Genomic DNA, 9,463 nt, shown 5'->3' with positions numbered 1-9,463 from the left:
GAGGCAGTGAAGACCCCTTGTGCAACTAAGCCTTGAACAAGCCCTTTCAGGTAGTTTGGGGAAGGTCTTCCAGATGGGGAGCTGAACACTCCCTAAAGAAAGAACTCTGAGGAAGGTGTGGGTGTTATTGATCTAATCTTGAGCTCACCAGATAGGCAAATTATGTCTACTCAAATGTGATCTCTGTCCTTACTCCAAGCTCCATTTCCCTTATCTGTGGGCTTCTCGAGCAAGGTATTACTGGCTTCTACCGAGAGTGTACAGTATCCTGGAAAGAGTGGCTTATGATGGGAGGGGAGAGGAGAGGGAATATGTGTGTTCTGGTTGTGTCTTTACAGCTTCTCTGTCATATGACTGGAGATAAATGATGTGAGGACTCAGATGCTTAGTATGCAAAGTGTGTTTGCTTATCTTCCCAAACCTGGGAGCCTGCACCTGATGATTCATTATGAAACCTTGCAGCTCTGTGGTCTCTAATTCAGTGATCCAGAATTTGGAGAGTTCCCAGCCAGACCCTGAGACGGTCCCTCTGCTATTAAATATCCATGGAAATATCCACTCTGTCAAAGATGGCCAGTGGCCAAGGCTCCTTAAGAGTGGCTGCCCTTGCACCCAGATAATGAATAGTTTTATTGACTGCACAGATGTTACCAATAAATAAATAAATAAATAAATAAATAAATAAATAAAATGAAGAGAAATTTTGATTTTCTTTTTTTTTTACCAATTGCTATAAAAATTTGCCTTACAGAGATACTATGCCTTGCTAGCGAAATGATTGTGTTGGGAGTAGGCACTGAGCCTGCTGAGCCTATTGAGTCGAGGTGCCCATCAGCTTGCTGTAGATACTATGGTGTTCTACCCAGATCTGCTCTTCAAAGCCAATATATCCACCCCAAGTTGCTAGGAACATCATCTGCTAATCTAACTGAGAATGGCCTGTGGCTGCAGGCACCTGCTTTGCCGAAGATTACACCCTCTCCCAGGGAATACCCCAAAGTCAGTGACTGGCTGATGAGAGAATAGAAAGCCCCAGTTTGTTGCACAATTTGGGACAAACAGGAAGGAGCACCCCAACTCCAGGGCTCCCTGTGGGACCTTCTGAGGCCCCAGTTGCAAACGCAGTGTAAGGCTGGTTTTCCTTTTGTCCAATCCTATTTTCTCACTTCTTTATATCTTCTAAGAGCGCTTCCTAATAAACGTACATGCAACTCTCTGTCTCAGAGTCTGTATCTGGGAAACCCAACCTAAGGCAAGGGCTGAACCTTCAGAAGGAGAGAGATGTCACTCTGCTTTTTGAAGGGGAATTGTGAGCCTCTGGGGGGAAATTGAGAGGAAGGCGTTATGGAGAAGAAGGAAGTGTGAGTGAGGGGGCAGAATGTGGGCAGAATGGAATGTTACTGCTTTCTGAAATCCCCCCAAGCTTTTAGTTAAGTCTATAAAAATCATAAAATGTTAACGCTGATTATATTTCTTGTAGAAACTAATAAAGAGCCTAATTTCTGTATCCTGTTGACACAGGAATAAGACAGACGGCTTGCTCAGTTGCTCAGGCAGGGGCGACCTCCACCTGGAATTTGAGTTTCGTTTTGGAATATCATTCTGAACAGTTCAGGTTAAGATGCAATGTCCCACTTCATCTCAAGTTAAATCCCCACCCCCCTAGAATAGACCAGAACTGCATCCTCACCATGGATGTTAAAGTTTTGGATACATGGTAGAGGAAAATAAAGATATGACTTGAGGTGGGATTGAAGACTCCACCTCAAATTCCAAAGGGAAGTTATGAAGAATACTCCAGGCCAGCCCTTTCAGCCATGGAAAACGTGCAAAATGGCTGTGGAATAGCAAAGTGCGCATGTGTGTATGGCTAAGGGATTAATATTAAATTAATATTTAATTAATATTAAACCTTAATAGGTGAGTGAATACAAAAAAGCACATGGATCCTAACACTACTTAGAGTCCTAACCCATAGTTTCCTTGTTGCTGAAGTTCAACATAATGGGAAGGAAGCCCTGTGAACTGTGCAGATGACAGACACAATTTACTAGAATTGTGTTTATGTCAGAGTCTCAGCAGGAAACAGAACTCATTACAGATGGTTCAAATGAAGAGAAACACATGAGGAGACCACTTACAGAAGGGTAGTCTGGGTTCGGGGGACAAACAAGAGATGAGGAGTTACTCAGAGACCAGCCACAGAAGGTAGCTGTGACCACCCCTAGGGCTGAAGCAATGTGGGGAGGAAAGATGGAGCCCCGTAGGAGTTGGCACGTGTGGGAAGGGCCCCCCAGTGGGAGCTACAGTCATGGAAGGGAGCCCAAGATGAAGTGCTGGTGCTAGGAGAAAGAGGGAGAGCTGTATCCCGACCCCTCTCTCCTCCACTTTCCAGTTTCCTGCCATTACTTCCCATCAGTTGAACTCAATCAGGAACCATTTGGAAAGAGAGCCTGGGGTGATGCAGGACAGAGCAGAGAAAAGTGGAGAATGGGTCTGTTAGGGGTTGGGAAGAGGATTTGGCAGATGGAGAATACTCACATAGGGCTGCTATCTGGTATGGAGTTCTGCTTTTAAAAAGGAGGAAAAAAAACCTCAATTGTCTCAAGTATGTGGGTTTGGGACAAATTATTCCAGCAGGCACATGCTGGAATCATGTTGCCAGAAATCACAGCCCAGGAGGAGGTCCAAGCACGGTCCTTGGTCTGACCCCAGAAAAGAATGGGCTGAAAGGGAGTTCCTGGAGGAGGTGTCATAGTGGGTTTGTGGCCAGGCTTCTGATATCACATGTGACTTGTCTGCATCTGTCTGTCATTTCCAGGTTGGTCCACTGCTCTGCTTGGCTGGGTCATAAGGGATTCTCCTGGCATCATCTACCCCTGGCTCACTGCCCTCATGACTACGGTCGAGTAAGGTTGGTGAGAGCAGGGTTTACTCTCAGTAGGTTAGTAAAAGTTCACTTTCTTGCCATTTCATGCTGCAAAGTTCCCTGAATAGGTTATGTCCCTCATGGGGTCACACAGGCCTGTCATATTGCCAGAGCCTAAGGAGAAGTAGAAGCTCATTTTATCTGCAGAGAGTGAACCTTAGTTGCCTGAGAAAGTTCTCAGGATTTGAAGAGGTAATTAAGGCTATAAGTCTCCATCTTTGGGCCATCTCTTCAAGGAAAAACAATGTGCTACTCTTGGGAGGTTGGGTGTCTTTCTGCTTTTTTGAATCCCAGGCTATCAAGTCATTTCTACCACTTTAATATATCTTTTTTATTACAACATTTCTGTCTTCCCTGAATTACTACAGTGGCCTTATCACTGGCCTTGATGTCTCTGGAGTGCCCCTCTACTTCCTTCTCCATACCTCAAGTGGAGAGATCTTTCAAAAATGCAAGTTTCATTAAATCAGCTCTTCGCTTAAAACCGCTTTAATGGTTTCCCATTGAAAACTCTTGTAGATGCTTTACCATCTGGCCACTACCTATCCTCATTCTGATCATTCTCCAACATCAGGCTCTCCACTCACTACACACACACACACACACACACACACACACACACACACACACACACACCGTTTCTCTCTATGTTTCAGCTCTACTGGATATGCCACATTCTTTTTTTAAGTTATATGGCCTCTTGTAGTTCTGACTTGGGGTATCACGATGTAGAGACCCATTTCAGTCCCCTGGGTTTCCTTTTATAAACATCTTGGTAGAAAACAGCCTGAAATGTTTGCTACAAATGAAGTATGCGATCTTTCCATTTGTATCTTTCCTTCTTTTAATCATCCTAAAAGGAGTCTCCTAAGTCATGTTTAGGATTTACTGAGATGCATAATAATGAAGTCAGTCTCCTGACTTAGCAACACTCCTGGGATTTCTCCATCTCCCACTGCAAGGCACAGATGCTGTGCCTGAGAACAGATCAAGGTAGAGACCTGGAAACCAGGCCTGTTTCAAGTAGGATGACATCAAGTAGGAAGGCTAGAGCAAAGTAATGTGTTCAGGGAAATTTCTTAAGCATTAACAGAGAGAGGAGGTCAGAATGTCAGGACACTGGGTTTAGACTGGCATTTTATTTGATTGTTATTGAATATGTAATCAGAAAGTAAAAGTTCTCCACCAAACAAAGAGAGCAAAATCTGTTATTAACATATAACAAGGGCTACTGTTTCACAGAAGAAATTATTTGAGATCCTCAAAAAATGTATTAGTTTTTAAAAGATCATATAAAATCTTCATGGTCAGGCACTGTTCTAGGTGCTAGGAAGTGGAGAAGTAACAAAAAAGACAGTGTCTGTGCTGTCATGGGACTTGATTAGGAGAAAATAAATAGACAAACAATTATACAATGTTTGGTCAGTTAATGATAAGAACTGGGATGAAAAATAAAGCAGAAGTAAAATGAAAGCATGATGAGACAGGGTACCTGTTTCTAAGGGGTGATCAGGAAAAGCCTCGTTGAGGAACTGAAGTTTGTTCAGAGACCTGATTGAAGTGATGGAAGAGGCCACAAAAATAGGTAGGGAAATAGCATTCCAGGAAAGAAAACAGCAAGCTCCAAGGTCCTGATATGTTCAGGGAACTTGGACAAGGAGGCCACTGTGGCCATGTGCCACACACAGGAGTGGTAGGAGACAAGTTCAGAGAATTAGCCAGAGCTGACATCCTATGGGCCCTCAGGGCCCTGGTGAGGACTTTGGGTGCTGTGGGGTCAAAGGAAACCACAGGCAGACTGAAGGCAAGGAGTGACCTTGTTGGTTGATGTTTTTAAAGTATTGCTTTGGCTTCTGCGTGTGGAGAATTGACAGTGGGGAGAAGAGAGGAGAACAGCAGTAGATACACCAATGAGGAGGATATTACAGGTCTGTGTGAGATATTCACATAGCTTGGACTAAGATGTCAATGGTGTAGAATATGCATATGAGAAGTGGTTGGATTCAGGGCCGGCCGAGTGGCACGTTGGTTAAGAGCTGGCTTGGGACGCCAGAGGGCCCCAGTTCGGATCCCACATATGAGGGCCAGTGATACTGCCCTCTACAGCTAAGATGCTGTACAACAGCTCAACCTGGGGCTGGGCTGCCGTGAGTTGCTGGCGACAGTGTAGGCTGCAGCCCCTGTGGCAGTGGGTTGCCATGGGCTAGCGTGTGTAGCCAGCAGCCAGCGTGAGCGGCCAGCAGCCGCAGTGAGCGGCCATCCAGAAGCCGGCAACTGATCTGCCTCGCCCGGGAAGAGCGCAATGATGGTGCCAATTTGGGCCAGTGAAGCAACGTCCTCCACAACTAGACTGAAGAACAAAAGGACAGCAACTTGTCTGTTCCCCTTCCCCCAATTCCCCAGCGCTATTCCCATCCCCCAATTCCCCAATAAAAATCTTTAAAAAAAAAAGAAGTGGTTGGATTCAGAATGTACTTTGAAGGTAGGTGAGTAGGATTTTCTGTTGAATGGGATGAGGGTATGAGAGAAAGAAATGGATGAAAGTTAATCCAAGACATGTGTCCTGAGCAAATGGATAAATGATGTTGTCACTTATTGATAGGGGACACAATAGGAGCTGCAAAATTGGAATGAAAATTAAAGATATGCTTTGAATATTTCTTAATTATACAAATAGCACATATTCAGAAGCCTATTAGATATGAACATAGAAATGTTGATTGGGTAATTGTATATGCAAATATAGAATTTGGGGTGAAGATTGGGACTGGAGATTTTGGATCTGGTAACTTTGGGGTATATATCATAATTAAAATTATGGGTTTTAATTTTCTTAAAATATCTAGGGTGTAAGGATAGAGAAAAGAGAAGGCCTGAAGTGTTAGACCAAGAAGAAGAGGAGAATACAGCCAAAGAGACAAAGAATGAATGGTCAACACGGTAGGAAGAAATATGTATGTATCCATGTAGAGTTCTGAAAGCCACATTTACAAAAATGTTTTAAGGAGGAGGGAGTCAAAAATAATGTTTTTAAAAATTATATCCACCAGGATGGCTATTATATTAAAAAATAGAAAATAACAAACATTGGTGAGGGCATTGAGAAATTGGAACACTTGTATTCTAACAACAGGAATGGAAAATGGTACAGCTGCTGTGGAAAACAGTATGGTGGCTCCTCATAAAATTAAAAATAGAATTATCATATGATCCAGCAATTTTACTTTTGGATATATACTTAAAAGAATTGAAAGTAAAAACTTAGATATTTGCACACCCATGTTCATAGCAGCATTATTCACAATAGGCAAAAGGTGGAAGCAACCCAAGTGTCCATGAGCAGATAAACAGTGTGGTGTATACATACAATAGGATATTATAGAACCTTAACATAAAAGGAAAGGCTGACACATGCTACAAATATATATGAACCCTAAAGACACTATGCAAAGTGAAGTAAGCCAATCACAAAAGGACAAATACTGCATGGTTTCATTCATATGAGGTACCTAAAGTAGTCAAATTGTAAAGTTAGGAAGTAAACGGTGGTTGTCAGGGGCTGGAGGGAAGGGGAAATGGAGAATTATTGTTTTCAATGGGTACAGATTTTCAGTTTGAGAAAATGAAAATAGTTCTGGAAATGGGTGGTAGTGATGATTGCACAATGTGAATGCACTTACTGCCATTGACTTTCATTAAAAAAGTTAACTACAGGACCGGCCAAGTGACGCATTGGTTAAGAGCTGGCTTGGGACGCCAGCTCTGAGCAGCAGGGCCCCGGTTGTGATCCCACATGAGGGCCAGTGACACTGCCCTCTACCGCTAAGATGCTGAACAACAGCTCAACCTGGAGCTGGGCTGCCATGAGTCGCCGGCGATGGCGTATGCTGCAGTCTCTGCTGCAGTGGGCTGCTGTGAGCTACCGTGAGTGGCTGGCAGTCGTCGTGAGTGGCTGGCAGCCGTCGTGAGTGGCTGGCAGCCAGTGTGAGCTGCCAAGAGCCACCGTGAGCTGCCGTCCAGAGGCCAGCGACAGATCTGCCTCACCCAAGAAGAGCGCAATGATAATACCAACATGGGCCAGTGAAGCAACATCCTCCACAACTAGACTGAAGAACAAAAGGACAGCAACTTGTCTGTTCCCCTCCCCCAATTCTCCAATTAAAAAAACTAAATAAATAAATAAATTACACTAAATCTGCAGTAAAAGAAATTACACTCAAAATTTTAGCTAAAATTTTCTGCTATGTATATTTTAGCATAATGTTTTTAAAGGTTTTTTTAAACAAATGAGCTAGAACAATTGAATATCAATATTTTTTAAAGAATAAACTTAGATCCTGATCATACACAATAAAACAAAAATCAACTCAAAATGGATTATAATCCTAAATTTAGGAGCTATGACCATAAAAGCCTTAGAAGAAAACATAGGAGCAAATCTTATGATGTTGCATTAAACAAAGATTTCTTAAATATGACAGCAAAATAAAAATCCATAAGATAAAAAATTATTAAGTTGGACTTCATCAAACATTAAAAACTTCTTATCTGAAAAGATACTGCTTAGAAAGTTTTTTAAAACCACAGAATTAGAGAAAATATTGGCAAATTGCACATTTGGAAAAGGATTTATATTGAGAATATAAAAAGCTCCTATAACACAATAATAAGAGGACAAACAACACAATTAAAGATGGTCCAGAATAGACAATTCATCAAAGAAGAGATATGAATGGTTAATAAACACATGAAAAGATGTTCAACACAATTTAGTCACTATAGAAATACAAATTAAAAGTACAATGAGATATAATTAACATCTACAAGAATAGCTAAAGTCCAAGATTGACATACCAAGTGTTGGGGAAGCTTTGGAGAAACTGAAACTCTAATGCACTGTTGGGGGGAATGTATAATGACATAACCACTTACAAAACAGTTTGGTAGCTTCTTAAAAATTAAATTTAAACTTCACAAAAGATCTATGAGTTCCACTCCTAACTATCCACTCAAAAGGAACAAAAAGTTATGTCCATACAAAGACTTGTAGAAATATGTTCATAGGAGCATTATTCAAATTAGCCAGGAAGTGGAAACAGTCCAAATGCTCATCAATTGGTAAATGGAGAAACACAATGTGATGTATTCACACACTGAAACAACTATTTAGCAATTAAAAAGAACAAACTACGGATACAGGTTACAACATGGTTGAACTTCAAAAGCATTGTCGTAAGTGAAAGATATCAGATACAAAAAAAACTGCACATACTGAATTATTCTATTTATATGAAACATTCAGAAAAGGCGAATCTATACAGACTGAAGATCAATGATTATCTGTGCTGAGGTGGGAGGGAGGTGACTGCAAATGGGCATGGGGGAACTTTTTCAGGTAATGGAAATACTCTACATTATGGTAATGGTTGCATAACTCTATGCATTTACTAAAAACCGTTGACATGCACACTTACCATGGGCATATCTTATGGTATATAAATTATATCCCAATAAAGCTGCTAAACCTGTTTTGAGAAGATTTTTAAAAGGAGAGAATACTGTGTACTAAATGCTACTGAGAAACATGATAAGAAGGCTGAGAAGATGTAGGGCAATAGTGCCTTGACAAGAACAGTTTTACCTTCCATCCATTAACTTTAATAAATTTCTTTTATCTTTTTCCTAATTATATAAATAGCACATATTCATCTTAGACAACTTAGAAAGTACAGATAATTTGAACAGAAAGAAAGAAAAAGAAAATCATACATAATCCAGAGACAAACACTATTAACATTTTGGCAGATGGAATGGAGGTTAACGAGATAGATAAATGATATAGATATAGATATAGATATAGATATATAGATATCAGTTTGTACCCTTCCTTGATTTTTATCTACATGTTGTAAACATCACTCAATACCAACAAATATTTCTTTTTCATCTCTTAATCTTTATTACATGTTATTCTCTATAATATAGAACAAATATATTTCTACAACATTGCCCTTCATGGTTCATTGTCATCAATTGCATATATAATTAACACATCATTGATGTCTTCTGCTTGTAGTAATTTACTTTAAAATCCTTCAGTATGACCAGTGTAGTGTGTGTGTATGAGTGTGTGTGTGTGTGTGTGTATGTGTACAAACTGAACAAACTAATATAAACAATCATTTTGGGCTTCGTCAATTAGCATATGAAATGTCCTAATATAAAACAACACCTTCAGGTTGGCCAATCAAGGTAAGGAATATTTAATAAGTTTTGATTAAAGGAGACTCAATCAGTAGTATTAAAGGTGTGTGGCTGATTAGGAGTGGTTAACAGGACCCAAAACCCTGTATGACAATGGTATAAAACAAGCAGGTCTGGAAGTTTATGCTTCCATTATGGCGGATCCTACTGCCTTCAATCCTACTCCATGGACTGCCTTAAGTGCAAAGTTGCATCTGCCCCACTGCATGCCTGGTAGGAGGGCTGGTAAGGGTACTGTGCTGGTAGGAGGACTTAAAGGTGTGGGGGGAA

The sequence above is a fragment of the Hipposideros armiger genome, unplaced genomic scaffold (assembly GCF_001890085.2).
Source record: "Hipposideros armiger isolate ML-2016 unplaced genomic scaffold, ASM189008v1 scaffold_222, whole genome shotgun sequence".
NCBI classification, from domain to species: Eukaryota; Metazoa; Chordata; class Mammalia; order Chiroptera; family Hipposideridae; genus Hipposideros; species Hipposideros armiger.
This window is presented reverse-complemented; position numbering follows the sequence as displayed.